This window comes from Nannospalax galili, unplaced genomic scaffold, assembly GCF_000622305.1.
Source record: "Nannospalax galili isolate Female #2095 unplaced genomic scaffold, S.galili_v1.0 scaffold298, whole genome shotgun sequence".
Classification (NCBI taxonomy): domain Eukaryota; kingdom Metazoa; phylum Chordata; class Mammalia; order Rodentia; family Spalacidae; genus Nannospalax; species Nannospalax galili.
This window is the reverse complement of record NW_008344488.1, coordinates 849,501-865,411: the sequence shown is the minus strand read 5'-3', so window position 1 is coordinate 865,411 and position 15,911 is coordinate 849,501. Positions and strand designations below refer to the sequence as shown.

Genomic DNA, 15,911 nt, shown 5'->3' with positions numbered 1-15,911 from the left:
GTTTGGATCCCCAACAAACATGTAAAAAGCTGGGTGTGGTGGCATTTACCAGTAATCCCAGTGTATGGGAGGCAGAGATCAGTAACTGCCTGGAGCTAACTAAGCTAGGCAGTCTAGCCAATCAGTGAACTCCAGGTTCAGTGAGAGATCCTGTCTTAAAAAAAAAAAGGTGGAAGGCTGGCGAGATGGCTCAGTGGTCAAGAGCACTGATTGCTCTTGCAGAGGACCCTGGTTCGATTCCCAGCACCCACATGGTGGTTACAAACAGTCCTTAACTCCAGTTCCTGGGGAATCCAAAGCCCTCTTCTGACCTCTGCGGCATTGCACCACATGGGCGCACTCACATACATGCAGGCAATACACTTATACACATAAAACAAAAATAATAAATTAAAAAAAATAAGGTGGAGAACACTTGAGAAAGACATCCAAAATAGACTTCTGGCCTCCACACACATGTGTACCCACATGTACATACACCTATGAACACATACACACATACATGAGCACATAGGTACACATAAGCTACACCACCCCCCAAATAAATAACAACAAAAGAAAGGAAAAAATTACACAAAGAGAATTGTGCTGGGTTAGAAAAGTATGCTTTGTTTAAATTAGACCCACGTCTCACATGCTTGGGTGCTGACAGCAGTCTCTAGCTTTTCTTGGCCAATGTATAAGAAGGTGAATCTGAAAGCTGTTTTGTCATTCCATATGGATAGTTGAGTAAGCTTGGCATCCTGTGTGATGTCATTGCTGTATTTCTTGGCCAGAGCAGGCAGAGAGTACAGCTGTTAAGAGCCAGGATTCTGCTGCTTGACTGGCTTTGAATCCCAGCTGTGCTGTTCACTGGCCCCTTTTGGCTCCTTTGGCAGCTGGGTAACCCTCCCTTTGCCTGTTTCCACCTCTGTAAAATAGAACTACTATAGCACTCACTCCATTGGTTTTTTTGGGAAGGTTAAATGGGTTAGCAAAGTCAAGTGCTCAGAATTATGCAGGGCCTTGTAAGCACTTAAGATGCATTAGCTTTAATTCAGCTCCGTGCTTGGAGTACTTTTCATCTTTTCCTGCTTTTAAAGCCACTACCAGCAAGGAACAGAAGTTCCCATTGTCAGGCTTGCCACACCTGCCAAACACCTCAACACATTCCTTTTGTGGGCATATGCAAATGTTTTGTTCTTCTTCCTAAATATTTCCTGCTTCATAACAGATCCTCTAAGAATTCAGAGACTGATAACTGCTTTTAAGTAAATTTGACAAAGGTGCACCTTTTCTATCCATCCCCAAAGAGAAATGCAAATCTGTATCTTGAGTACTGGTGTCTGGGCGTCCTTGAACTTGTGTCTTGATCTGAGGAGCTGTGTTGAGCATGCAGTGACATCTTGCTCCTGGAGTGCCAGCCCGGGATACTGGGGACACTCCATACAAGTCTGTTCCTGATCCTCTTGTGTTGCCAGCAACAGATGGGCAAAGCTTCCCTTACTCTGCCCCACAGGGACCATGATGAGGCAAAGACTATTGTTTTACAGCCCCCTTCCCCATAGGAACAAGGAAGAAGCAAAGGACTACACTTGTATCAAAGATCAAGTTAGACCACTGAGGCCCATGAATGAATGATTTGTGGCCCATGTTTTAGAACTGTGTCTTTTTTTTTAAAATAACTTTTAAAAAATAAATAATTTACTGAGAATTTCATATAACAATTAAAAAATTATTTATTATTTTTATTTTATGTGTATGAGTGTTATGCCTGCATGCAGGTAAATGTACCCTTGTTGTGCAATGGCTATGGAGGACAGAAGAGGCTGTCGGAGCCCCTGGAACTGGAGTTACAGACAGTGGTTACCTGCCATGTGGGTGCTGGGATTTGAACCTGGGTCTTCTGGAAGAACAGTCAGTGTTCTTCCGCTGAGCCGTCTCCCCAGTCCCTGAACTATGTCTTTAGACAGTGAATCTTGTCCTGGCCAATTCTCTTTTTAATTTAAAATTATTTATCTGTATATTTATTTATTGTGTGTGTATCAAGTATGTGTATGTGTATGAGTGTCATGGTACACATGTGGAAGTCATAGGACAAGGGTCCCAGGAATTGAACTCAGGTCGACAGCCTTGGCAGCAGGTCCCTTTATCTCCTGAGCCATCTTGCCAGACCTTGGCCAATTCTTTGGCTCAGGAAGTTGCTACCTTATAGGGGTGCTACCTTATAATAGCACTTGACATCCTAGTTAGCATTTTAATCAGGAAGGTCCTTTTGATCATGTGACTGCTTACCCCAGGGTCACAAAGATCTGTTTATGATTACTTTTATCTATATCCACTGGGTCCATATTAGAACTAACCCTTACAGGTCTAGAAAACACAGATGAAACCCCTTAAAGGGAATAGACATTTATGTTCTCGCGGGTTTTGTGTATGTGCATTCAAGTATACTGGTGTGTACACACATATGTATGAATGGGTGTGAAAGCCAGGGGTCAACCTGGGGTTTAGTTCTCTGGAATGGTTCATCTTGTCCTTTGAGTCAGAGTCTCTCACTGGTCTGGAGCTTGCCAAGTAGGCTAGGCTGACCAGCCAAGGAGCCCCAGGGATCCACCTGCCTCTGCCTCACCAGCAGTGGAACTACAAGTGTGTGCCATCACACCTGTGTGGGGATTCTGAAGAGCTCACTTTATGCTATACCAGCAAGTGCTTTACCAATCACACTATCTCCACAGTCCTCTTGCTAGTTTCTGAGAATTCCAGGACTATAGAAAGAGCGTGGTTCGTCTCTACATTGCCTGACATTCGGACTGCCTAGGAATATGGTGGGTTTGCAGGGTTCAAGAAAAATAGAACTGCTACAAAGATGTGTGCTGCTCCACTGTGCTCTGTGGTGGAGTGCCAGCCTCTACAGCAGTTTCTTCTACAGTGGCCAATTACTGAGGCAGTAAACCAATTATCTGTGGACACCCCACCCATGAGGACCTAGCTTGCTCCTTTAAATATAGCTTGAAGAGCTTTGACACAGCCAAGAACCATCCGTTAAGGGAGCCCACAACCAGAGAACTCTATATAAACAGTGCAGTTCCCCTACTGCAAGACAATGGGTAGATTTCCCACCCTGACCTTCCACACATCCTGGTGCTGATGTGAGTCAGCTGCCGGCCTCTCATTCAAAGGAGGGTTCTGGACTCTTGTGTTTCCTCCTCTTACAAGCTCCAATTTATTACCTGCCTCCTATTGTTCTCCCAAGCCTGGGGAACGCCTTTGTATTAGACCTCCCAAACCACAGTGATAGTAACCCTAGGAATCTAAGCCAAGGAGTCCAAGAGGAGCCAGATGGCTCTTCCGTTCTTGGGTGCCAAAACTGTGGCATTTTTCTGAATGTAAGACTTTCACACAGATGCTAGAAAATTATTACTCTGGCAAAGAAATCAGTCTCCTATTCAGAAAGCATGACTGCTTATGACTGGGGTTTTGAAAAGTCTGTGCCTTTGTGCTGGTTAAGGATCAGTAATAATCTTCCCAGAAGGTCAAAGAAGCATAATCATTTCCAGGTAGATCCCTGTTTTCTTGGATGAAGAAATATTTTATTGGATGTATTAGTGCATTTTTTGTTGCTATAATGAAATACCCAAGGCCAGGTGCTTTATGAAGAAAATAGGTTTACTTAGCCCAGCCCACAGTTTTGGAAAGCTCAGGCATTATAGTACTGGCTTTGGTGAGGCCCTCCTGACTGTATCCCACCATGGTGGGTGGCATCACAGTGGGAACCTACGCCAGAGTGAAGAGAGCTTTCATTATTACTCACTTTTTAATTCCCTAAGAGTGTCATGGAAACTACTTTCTCCCATCTAAGGACAGGCCCCCACAGTAACCTCCCACTAAGCTCCAGTCTTCAAGTTCCTCCTTCTTCAAACTGGCCACATCAAAGACAAAGCCTCCAACATATGAACCCTCAAGAACAAACCATGTTCAAACCAGAGCAGTGGCATGCTTTTGTGAGCAGGAACTAAAACAGGACTCTGACTTTTCCTATATGTATCCTCAGTTTCCTTAAAAAGTTCTGTATTAAAGTTCACTTTAGTTCTGTTTTAGATGAACAGATTGACTTAGCTGAAAAGCACTGTATTAAGAGACATGGGCCATGTTTGCACATCTGTTTAAATTTGTGCCAAAATGTTTCATTCAGGAAGCCTGTGCCATGAGGACATGGTCCCCAGTGAGAACCAAGAATTTCCGTATTCCAGGCTCTGCATTAAAGTTTCTGGTTGCCAAAGGAAGAACTGTATTCAACTTCAGTTTATACAAGAACTTCCTAAGGAAATGGAAAGGCTTGCTTTCTCAACTTGAGCCTAGGCAGGGCAGCATCTGACTGGGGAAAAGGTTTCTAGGTGTATCTATATCTACAGGAAGCATTTCAGGATAGTAGCTATCTCCCACCATGACTAGCAGATAATCAATAACGTTTCCTAAGAGTAGAAATTATGGAGAAAAAAATAGAGTATACTGTCTGAATAAAACAAAACAAAAAACAAAACATTTCTGGGAATTAGATGTACCTCCTTAGGAAACGCCTAGCATAGAAATCAGGAGAGAATAGGTCAGAAGTCAGCAACTTTTCTGTAAGTGCTAGATGATACTAAATATTTTAGATTTGTTGGGTCAGAAGGTCTCTGTTGAAACGATTCTACACTACTGTAGCTGCAAGAACAGAGCCACAACGTATGAAAGAATGGGTTCCAATAAGATTTTGTGAACTCTGATATTTTAATTTTCATAGAATACTCATGTTTATAAAATATTTTTTAACTCTTCAACCATTTAAAAAATTTTAAAAAGTACACCTTATATGTTATACAAGAAAACAAATAGTTTTTATACGTTATACAAAAAAACAAACAAAACAATCAGTAGGCGTCTGGATGGGGGTAGTGTGTCCATTTACAGTGTACAATAAACTGCTGTAAAGAAACATCAGCCACCAGACCTGCTGTGGTTTGAAATGTTCCCCATGGGCTCATGTGTTTGAGCACTTGGCCCCTGGCTGGTGGTGCTATTTTGGAATGTTGTGGAACCTTTAGGAGGTGGAGCCTTGATGGAAGAAGTAAGTCCCTGAAGGTTGGACCTTGAAGTTTTTCAGCCTAGCTCCACTTCCTGCTTCCTGTGTGAACACAATGTGACCAGCTGCCCCAGGCTCCTACTACCATGCCTTCCTCATCATGATGAACTCTATCCTTTCTCAAATCCCAAGCTAAAATAAACTCTTCTTGCCTCGAGCTGCTTTTGTCAGGTGTTTTGTCAGAGCAATGAAAAAACAAGACCTGAAGACCACAAGATGGTAATCCTTTTAAAAAGTGTGTAAAAGACTATAAAGTTTACATCATATGAAACTGTGAAAGTAATAAGGCTGGTAAAGACCCAAGCAGAGCGCTAAATTGACTTTGGTGAACAGAGAGTGGAAAAGCCCAAAAGATGAACAGGTGGAGAGGAACAAAGATCATCCTTTATGAAAGGGAGACTCTGAAACCGCAGGGAATTCCTGAGAGTTGGTAGACTGGCTGTAGGTTCTGTACTACTGCTGCTGGGGCCAACAGGAAAGCTCTGCAGGGTACTGGAGAAGACAGTGGAGATGCCAGGCCAGAGGTGCCTTGAGAATTTCAGCTGCTAGACACTTCTTGGGCTTTTGACCTCCCCCAATTTAAGAACGGAGGTGAGCCAACTATACTTCAGTCTTAAGCAACAGACTGACCCCAGTTGAACCTGGATTGTACTGGTGTCTACAATACAGGCAGTTATGGGAATCAAGGTAGAAAACTATTATGGGTCATCGCACACAGCATCTGTCACTTTGAAGAGCCTCAGAACTGGTAAGCATGACTAGTTCTGTGGTTATTTTTTAATGCTGTTACTTTTCATAGTGCCAGACTTGTTCATTTTGAGAAGGAATTCCATTTCGTTTGGGAGGGGGAAGAAGTATGGGTGATGGAGGTCAGAGGACAATTTTGGGAGTTGGTTCTCTCCTCTCACTGTGGGTTCCGGTGATCAAACTCAGGTTGTCAGGCTTGCATGATAAGTGCTAAGCCATCTCCTAGGTCTGTAATGAAGATTCTGATGGGCAATTCTGCTGCTTCTTGATGGCACCTCTCAGTTAATTATTATCATAGAGCAGTGCTTGTTTCTAACCCAGGGTTATGAATTTGGAGGACTCATCCCATAGGGCTTTTTACAGGGAGCAGTGTGTTTGAAACCCCCTGAGAGAACCACCCTCTTACTTCCACTGGGCTAGAAAAAGTTCATTATGGTATTTAGAGCCTGAAACATTTTCCATTTCTTTATAGAAAGTTTGCCTAATCAAGACCCTTGTATGTAAGTGGTGTGTGTGTGTGTGTGTGTGTGTGTGTGAGAGAGAGAGAGAGAGAGAGAGAGAGAGAGAGAGAGAGAGAGTCCCTGAGGGATTCTGGGTCAAGGATTGGACCTTGTATTTAAAACTGTCTTTGTGTTCAGACCATGAAAGGGCCAGGGCTGCATTATTCTTGTCCTTTATCATGCCCCCCCCTCCCACAGGGCATGACCCAGGGATTTAAAAAAAAAAACAGATTTCTGAGGCTGGGTGATGTTGAGCTGCACATACATGCCTGCCTCTGCCCTCAGAATACCCAGGAGGGAGTCTCTCAGGGCAACATCATGGACTGCTAGGGAATCCTGCTGTAGGAGACAGAATGCAGATCTGTCTGAGAGGATTCCAGGTAATCCTCGGTTTTTAGAGCTGAGGCCTCAGCTACCATGGTTCCCTCACCATGGTGGGCTGAGACTTCCTACTTCCTAAGGAAGCCTGAGCTGCCATCAGTGCCATCCTTCAGTGTGTCATGTGAGGCACCACCTGGAGGACTTCTGCCCTGACCTTATCAGAGCAAGTGGCTACTGAGTCTCTCCTCTTAACTCTTAGAAAGCACCTGCCTCTGGGGGCTTCCTTCGCCTGCCACCTTCACTCAGATACGGTCGGGGGACGAGTCCAATCGTCACACGAAGTACATCGGACATCAGAGTAAGAGACACCATGAGATCTGGAAACTGGGCTTCTCATCCAATGCTTTGTTTTGAATTCTTTATCCTGTTTCCTTTTTGCACTTAGAGCATTTCTGCAGAGTGGAATTTGAATAGAGGAACGTTCTTCTTAAGGGGCAAAAATCCCATGATCTGGTCTGCTGCTGAGCTCAGAGGCCAAAGCACACAGGGCTCCGGGAGGCAGTGCTGACACAGCAGGTATTGCCCATTCTGGGTCACTTTAGAAGTCACAGGATACCCCCTAGTTAAGTCCTGGGTGCCTGTATAAGTGACTACCTAAGGTTCCTTAGGGTGGGGATCTGGCAGAGGTGACAATGGCTGGATGATTGATGGTGGTCAGGTGGGCTTTAGCAGGATGTAAAGATGCTAGACCCACCAAGGGGTGGGGCTTCCCTCTGGAGATGTCTACCAACTGCTAGAGTCTACTGCTGCCTGTTATTTCCTTAGCATTTTCAGAATAAGACAAGTCAGGTTAGGGGAAGGTTGTTTTAAGCTCTTTAACAATAGGGACCTTGTCCATTTTATTCCCTGTGGAATTCCCGCTGCCCAGAACAGTGTGTACCTCGTGGACGATGCCCAAATATCTGTTGAGGCAGGGCGTATTAGAAACCCTATTTTTAAAAAAAAAGCAGCTTTAAGAGAAAGGACGAGTCACTATCCAGGCAGCAGTTAGTCTGATAATCTACTCTGGAAATTATTTTCCTTTGAGCTCAGTCACCTGATTCTACTGAGCATCCACTGCATGTTCAGCCCAGAGTGAACTCTGCTTCAGCAGGGAAAATGAATCACAGCTCCTGCTATGAATGACTTCCTTCTCTGGCCCCACTGCATACTGTTCTGGCTTGATCTTGAGATTCACCCCCATTCAGTTGCCCATAGATGATAGTTGAATAAGACTATAGTGTAGGGGGCTAGAGAGAAGGCCCAGTGGTTAAGCGCACTGGCTGCTCTTGAGGAAGACCTGGGTTCAGATACCAGCACCCACATGGTGGCTTACAATCATCTATAGCTTTAGTTCCAGGGGATCTAATGTCTTCTTCTGAACTCTGTAGGTATTGCACACACAAGTGCACTTGCATACATGCAAGCAAAACATTTATACACATACAATAAAAATAAATAAATCAAAATATTTTTTAAGAGACTACAGCACTCATAAGCACGATGCCTTATGAGTCAGAATACCTGGGTTCAAAATTTTGGCTCAGCCACTTTCTAATGTTATGATCTTAAGCTGGTTATTTTAATGTACCAGCCTGGACTTGTTTATCTGAAAAGTTGAGATACTAATAACATCTCTCTTGGTGTGTGGTTAGGAAAAATAAATGGTATACTTAGTTTCAGATCTTGTTGACCATGTGTGTAGCTTTTCTAGAGAGGTACCTGGAACAAGTTAGAACTTAATAAAGTTTAGAATTATTTTAAAAATATTTGATCTTGTTTTATGTGTATGAGTATTTTGCCTGCATGTATGCATGCAGTGTCCACAGAGGTCAGAAGAGGGAGTTGGATCCCCTGAAACTGGAGTTATGGAGAGTTGTTAGCTGCCATGTGGGTGCTGGGAACTGAATCCATGTCCTATGCAAAAGTGGTCAGTGCTCTTAATCACTGAGCCATCTCCCCATGCCTAGAATGTTTCTTGTACCACAGCTTAACTCTCCATCAATTTGCAAGCCTCAGCCCAGCTGTCCGAAGCTCCTTTAGCATGTTGCATAATGGGATACTGCCCCCTCAGAGGTGTCTCTTTCTGTTTCCATGGAAACTTGTGCCCCCATCTGCCCTTGTATGATTACTGCTTCCAGTACTGCTTCTCCCCCAGAATGAGAGCCCTTTGAAGCCAGGGCAGTGCTGTATTTATACTTTTGCAGAATTTACTTGTTATCAGGAGTTCAAATATTTGCTGGATGAATGAGTGTAAAAATAATATGTCATTTAAGCATGGAATGTTGTTATAGATACAGGTGCTTACTGGAAGTCAGAAGAGGAGGAAAAATGCATAAAACCTCTGGGGTATGTGGAGACCCACAGGGCTGGTTCTCTTCTACCACATGAGAACAGAGAGTCAGAAAGCAGGCACTCAGCAGACATGGATTCTCCAGGTGCTTTATCTTGGCCTTCCCAGCTTACAGACCTATGAAAAATAACCTGTTGCTTACAAGTTACCCAGCTTATGGGTTTTATTACAGCACTCTAAACCTCAGACAGCACTGCTATATTATCTACCACTCATTTAAAGAAACTATTTAAACACTGTGTCAATAACACATATTTAAATATGTTTTACTCTGAACATAGTTATTAACATTTGAAATTTTCTAGTCCTCTTAGGAGGGCTTGCTTTGGTCATATTCCAGAGTCTAACACTAGTGATTCAGCTATAAATATTAGCTGTGAATACCAAAGTTTTGTTCATTATCATCCTGAATGTTAGGCTAGAGGTTTTTATTGGTAGAATGAGCAATGTCTCCCTGATTGATCAGTAAAGTTGTACAGCAGCCTGGCCTCTGTGCCAACAGGGTATGAACAACTCACACCCCTTGGGGTGGCTTCTGGGTCTTCCAGTGGAGTCTGTATCCATCTGCTTAGGGCAATTTCTGTCATCTGATCAATTAACTAAATCTTGGCGCTAGCTTCTTGTCACATCTGCTTTAGTGAAAGGACAGAGAGCTGGGACAAAGCAGGTGGTCTCACATTTGCAGAGCTTACAAACCAGGTGGTCTGATGTTTCAATTCCTGCTGACTGACAAGCATCTTTGCATGTCAGAATTGGCCCTGACACTTGCACTGTCATTGTGACAGGGACAGAGAAGAGATTATGTACCTCACTTCTAATAGCTGAAAGTACCCAGAAAGCCAGGAACCCAGTTCTGTAATGGAGACTGAGCACTGGGAAGCAGAGCTTGTAGGCCAGTAGAGAGATTGTTATAGAAAAGCAAGAATGTATTGGAGAGACCCAGAGGAGAGCAGACTTGGGATTTAGTGGCTGATTAACAATGGCAGCAAGCAAAAGAAGGCACCAAAAATGGCCACATGTGTGGGAGTGGCAGTACACACCTAGCCGTAGCACCGAGGAGCTTGAGGCCAAAGAATCCTTAGTTTTAGGGCAGCCTGGGCTGCATTGCAAGACCCTGTGTCAAAAAACCAAAACCAAAACAGGAAGAAAGAAAGAAAAAGGAAGAAAGAAGGAAGGAATGAAGGGAGAGAGGGAAGGAGGGAGGGAGAGAGGGAGAGAAAGTGAGCGAGAGAGAGAGAACACAATTTATGTAGAGAGAAATAAGTTCAGAGTAAGCTCACATAGCTCCTTTGATCATCACAACAGCTCAGAGGAATGGATTGGACAGTTAATAGAAACAGAAAAAGCTATTAAAACAGTATTAGTGGCATGTGCAAGTCATTTGGCCAAGTCACTCTGTTAGGGTCCAAGCTCAGAGTTTCTGCCCCTAAATTAATTTCTTTTCATTATACCTCTAGTACTTAACAATTTAAAATCCATACTGGGAGAAATCAAGAGGTGGGTCAAGAAAGTGAAGGGAGCTGGGGTGGAGGGACGTAGGAACATGGGTGGGGAGAAGATTGTGACAAATGACAGAGGAGGAGCCCCCTCAAAGGTGCGACCTTTTGCTTCTCAAGGGTGTCCACTTGAACTTCTCTGGGGGGGGGGCATAGCTGTTCCGTAGTTGAGTGTCAGCTTAGCTCATCCCTAAATCTGAGGACAGTTCAGTCTGAGAGCAGAAAGAAGCCCTACAGCTCGCTTTCTACCTAAGAAACCTCGTTGGGCCCTCTTTCTTGTGTGGGGCCCTTAAACTTCTTAAACTCCTTAAACTTTCCTCTTTCAGAACCAAAAAAGGGCCTCCTGCCTTAAAACTTAGCTTGAGAAAAAGGGGCTCTGTACCAAATGAAAGGAAGAACCCAGAGCTGTCCAGAATCTGTCATGCCTAACACTTGGTGACTGTTCAGAGCATGACATAGAGGATTCTTTCTGATCCTTTGGAGCTGCCTTATTGGGTACAGATTCCCATCTCAGCATCTTCCTGCCACTTGGAAAAATAAGTCAATAAATAAGACAGATGGGACAGCCTGCACTCTCTATTGGTGGTGTTCACAGCCCCACGAAACAAACGCTGATGCAAAGCACTGGCTCTGACTTTTCCTGTGCCAGTGCCATCACTTTTCCTCAGACTAGTGGTTTCTAATACCCCTGGGGAAGCCTTTTAAGAACGTGGATTTTGGGGCCTGGCTCCTGCTGGGTTTGACTTTGCAGATATATAAAAGAGGCTGTGTTTCTCCTCTGAGTTTATATTTAGAGAGCCTTTGCTGCTTTGTTCTGGGGTAGGCTACAGGCTGTGGTGAAGACAGACCTTCTCTGTGCAGCTAGCTAGTGTCCTGTGCTCCTAGCCAATGCCCCTGTGGTCTCATCTGGTTGGAGCCACCCATAGAATTAGTAATAAATTGCCTTCAGGTATAGGCCAGTTCTGTTCTCCACCACTGCGTCCCCAATGTTTCCATTTGGCCTCAGACTTTGGCTTCTAAATTGGCCTTGACAGATTTAGAAGGTGCCTTGAAGGCATTCCTGTGCCCAGTGAACAACTTCACTTGGCTCGGAGCTCTGAGAAAGAGGGTCAATAGCAAGAGTAGGGTCTATTTGATGCACTGATCATAGAGAGTAGGTAAGCACAGGCTAAACTGGTCTGAGAAGCACCGGCAGTCTGATTAGAAATCCAACCTGCTTTGAGGGCATGAAATAGAGCTTGTGGGAAAGTATGGGAGCTGTGCAAAGTCTAAAGTCATTTCTATATTTTAATTCTTCCTCTTAAAAGCTTTGTTTCTGGAGAAGCATCAACTTCCCTGGGTGGGCTGTGTATATCTTCTTAGACTCTTACACTCCAGTGTGAATGAGCATATTAGAGCTTCTCCTGAAATGGGGACACAAAGAGAATGATGGTTGGAGAGGAAAAGCAGATGGGAGGTGGTTGGAGGCCAGGATGCCGCAGTCAGGCTTCTGGGCAATGTCACCTGGGTATGGGGAGGGCAGATGCACACACAGCAGGCTGAGGACACAGGGACCCGGGCTGACATGCTCTCTGGGAAATGTTTCACACGAACACCTCGAGCAGAATGGATGCAGGAGCATCTAACCTATCTTAAAGCCTTTATCTTTTTGGCATCCGTCAGGAATGTGTTTTATAAAGTGAGGGACCGTAGAAGTTGGCTGTATGTTTGTCTATATTATGCAGGAAATAACATTACCATCACGGACTGTAGAGCTTTTCTTTTATTACAGCAAAATGTATCTAACATAAAACTTATTTTAACATTTTTAAAATGCATACTTCAGTGAGTGATATTTTGTGCATTTGTATAATCACAACACCGTTACCACAATCTTCTTTTCAGGCCAGATGGCTCAGTGGATTAAAAGTGTATAAAAGCACTTGTTGAGCAAAACTGACGCCCTGAGTTCAATTCCTGGAATGAACAATGGAAGGAGAGAACTGACTCCCAAAAGTTGTCCTTTGACCTCCAAATGCACATCACCGCACATGTACCCCCCAACATGTCATACATACACACACTAACAATACTAATAACTACAACCAATATGAAGAAGAAATGATTACAGTCCTCTTTTCTCAGCCCTTAGGAACTACTGGTCTTGGGAGATTCTGGCAGCATGTAGATCAGCAGCCTTTAGGTCTACTATCTGTTCTTTGAATGACTGTAGAATTTTATAATATGTATTTTTGAGGTGCAAATCATTTGTCTATACCTTAGAATGCCTGTTTCGTTGGACAACATTGGTTGCCTCCTATTGTGTGTTGTAGCTATCAGTGTTTCCAAGAGCCCTTCACTGTAGGTTACTTTCTCTCTCACTGTTCCAGCCAGAAAGTTTATGTACCCATAGATAGGCAAGAAGTGGAAGACAACAGCTCCTTCTATAAGAGTCCAGGAATGAGGGAATTCCTGAGAGAGTTCATACAAGGTGCTTTTAGTTACTGGGTCCGTGTGAGCTGGCGCCTCTAAGTTTTTTTTTTTTTTTTTTTTACCATTTAAATCCACCCCAGAATATCCCAAGACCAGTTAACAACATTAATGAGGGCATTAGCGATTTCTATGCCCCAAGCCCTCTCTCTATGAGCTCTAGAGCCAAGCCCTTTTTGCTTTTGACTTTTCCCTGGTCTTGTTTGTTTTCCTGCTTCATCTAGTGCATGCTGAAGACAAGGACCCAGGGCCCAACATTCTGAGGAGCGTTAGGTCAGCTTTTCCCATTGATAGTGAGCATCTTGGCAGATGGCCCACGGCCTTGTTAATCTAATGAGCCTGGGGCATCCCTGTGCGGCTGTGATTGTTTAGCCATACACACAGCATGCTCATGACCCAGTGGATTCTAAGACCACAACAAAGAGCAAAGCAGATTGCTCCAGTTCTGCTGAAATTGACTCCCTGACCAGCCTTCTAACTCTTAGAGAGATAACTTCCAGGTAGCTAATAAGTAACTCAATTGTAATTTTTTTAAAGCAGCATGAACCTAACAAGCAGCTTAATTGCAGTTGCATAAGTGAACCATGTAATCACAAATCAGACCCTTTCCAACTGTCACCTGCCACCAAGAGAAAAATGCTGAGTGGATTTTTCTTTTTGCTTGGGTTAAGGCCGAATCAAAGAGGCTTTTAAAGCAAGGGGGTGAGAGGAACATGCCTATGTTTTAGTTCCGAAACCTTAAAGATACAGCCTTGCCTGAGTCAGCCAGAAGTTCACCCATTTCCTTCCACATCCCTGTCTTAGCTTGCCAGTAGGTGTCCAAATCCCAGCTAGTGACTATTGATCAGTCTGCTTGCTTAATTACTCAGCAAAGTGGGCTCTCATTCAATCAATTTGCTTCTCAAATGCCAGCGTTCTGCTCCAGAGGGAGGAGGGGCTCTGTTGATCCTTGTTTGCTTTTGAATTCCTGTTCAGAGCAGAGTACATTCACACACAAGTTAATTTTTAAATCCACTCTCCTCTTAATTCACCTTGGAAACCTGAGTGACCCTAAAAATCCCGCCAACCTCTTATTGCTTATGCAGCTTTGTTAAATTGCTTCATAGATACCTGGCTTGCTCATTTCCCAGACTTGTGCTGGTTAACAATAGTCCGAAGTCCTTTCATATTTTTGCATCCCTGCCTGAGGTCCTTAGGGGTAGGTAGGTGTAAGGAATTGCTGACTTCTCTCTTTGCTCACCTCTAGGAGAGAAGGGAAGGACTGCTTCTTTCTAGGTGTCATCTTCTAGCCTGCTCCCAGAAAGTCCTCATCAGGTCCAGCAAATTTGTGGGTCCAGGCCCCTCTACATTTTAAGGGCTTTGTGGCAGGAATGTGTAATGCACTGTGTGCCAGGATCCTAGGACACACAGAAGAACTGCAAGATCAGGTGCCTTCTTCTGTACTTATCTGAAGATTGACAATGACATTTCTAGACCTGTAGATAAAATCTCATTTTTTGTATCTAATGCAAATTTTTACTGGAATTTAGGCTCAGAATGTTGGGGTCATGTCAGGGCCTCCAGCAGCAGCAGCCCCAGCAGCAGCAACACCCACGTCTCTTCGTAACCCTGTCCCTGGCCTGCATGCTCATGCTGATGGGTTAGACCCATAGAGTCCACATATCTTGACCTACTTCTGATCCTGCTTCAGAAGGCCTGGACTGGCTCGACGCTGCTGAGCTCTTTGCTGTGTTTGAACACAGCAGCCTGGGTATAACCCAGGCTGGGTATAACCCTGCAGTAGATGAAGAGTCCAAGCGCTTTAAGGGGCTCTGTTGGGAATCGTTGCCAGCATCTGAGCAGCCTGCCTGTATTTGGCTAATACATGTTTTCTTTTGCCCGATAGAGTGCAAAATGCCTTTAAACCCAGAAAAGCATCCCAGAGGGACAAGTGTGCTCCATTCTTTCCCAGGATATTAATGCCTTGGGATGTAGCCACTTTCAGCTTCTAAACAGCAGGACGCCAACTAGGAAGCAAGCAGCTGACCTTTTAGGTCTGTGATCTTGTATTTTTTGCTGGGATACTTAATATGATAGCTAAAAATAAACAGACTAATGGAGAGTTTTTTTAATAAGGTCACTCATAAATATGAGAAAACTACCAGGAACTAGAAGCTCCCAGCCCTTCTAGTGTTGGAGAGAGGAAACCACTAGCAGGCCGACCAGTCTCACTCCCTAATCAAGTTCAGCTGCCCCCAGGTCTCCGGAGCTGTGACTAATGCGCCTCCGACCCTGTACAAATTGTTCCAGAGAACTGATAGCATGTCAGAGACTGGCAAGGTTGCATTCTGTATGAAAACACACATTAAACTAGAAGAGAAAACAGTGCCATGAAGCCAAGGCTCAGGGGAGGCTGCAGCTCCCAAGTGGACAGGCTTTTCAAAGTGGGGTTTTTCACACGGTATTTCATGAGGTTTGAGTCTTTGCCTCTTATCCTTCCAATCTAGTTTGAAAAGCCACCGGGATAGAACAGGTATGTAGGGGCTTTTGTAAACCTAAGACAGTTGATTGAGAATGAAAAGATAAAAAGCTAAGCCTCAGAAATGTCCAAAGTCCTTTTGCCATTGATATGAAAACATTGTAGTGACTTCAACAAAGCAGGCTCTTTTAAAATATTATATGCAGAAATGTTTATGTTAAAGGTTCTGCAACTTTGAAACCCTGGGTGATAATCTAGCAGTAATTGTGACTTATGCAAACTCTGAGTCATGTAAAATCATGTGAAGGGAACAACTGCTTAAGCAAGGAGGTGACCATGTCCCTTACTGGTATGGACTGGGATTGAATGAATCAGGGTAACTGTGACTAAACCCAAGACTGGAAAAGCAAAGGGAAAAGCCCAA

At 44.0% G+C, this 15,911-nt stretch overlaps 1 long non-coding RNA gene across 4 annotated transcripts in view; it reads right to left on the bottom strand.

Moving 5' to 3' along the window:
- Positions 1 to 15,911, bottom strand: part of LOC115071642 — a 116,222-nt gene that overhangs the window by 75,610 nt on the left and 24,701 nt on the right. The gene's annotated exons all lie outside the window — the stretch shown is intronic.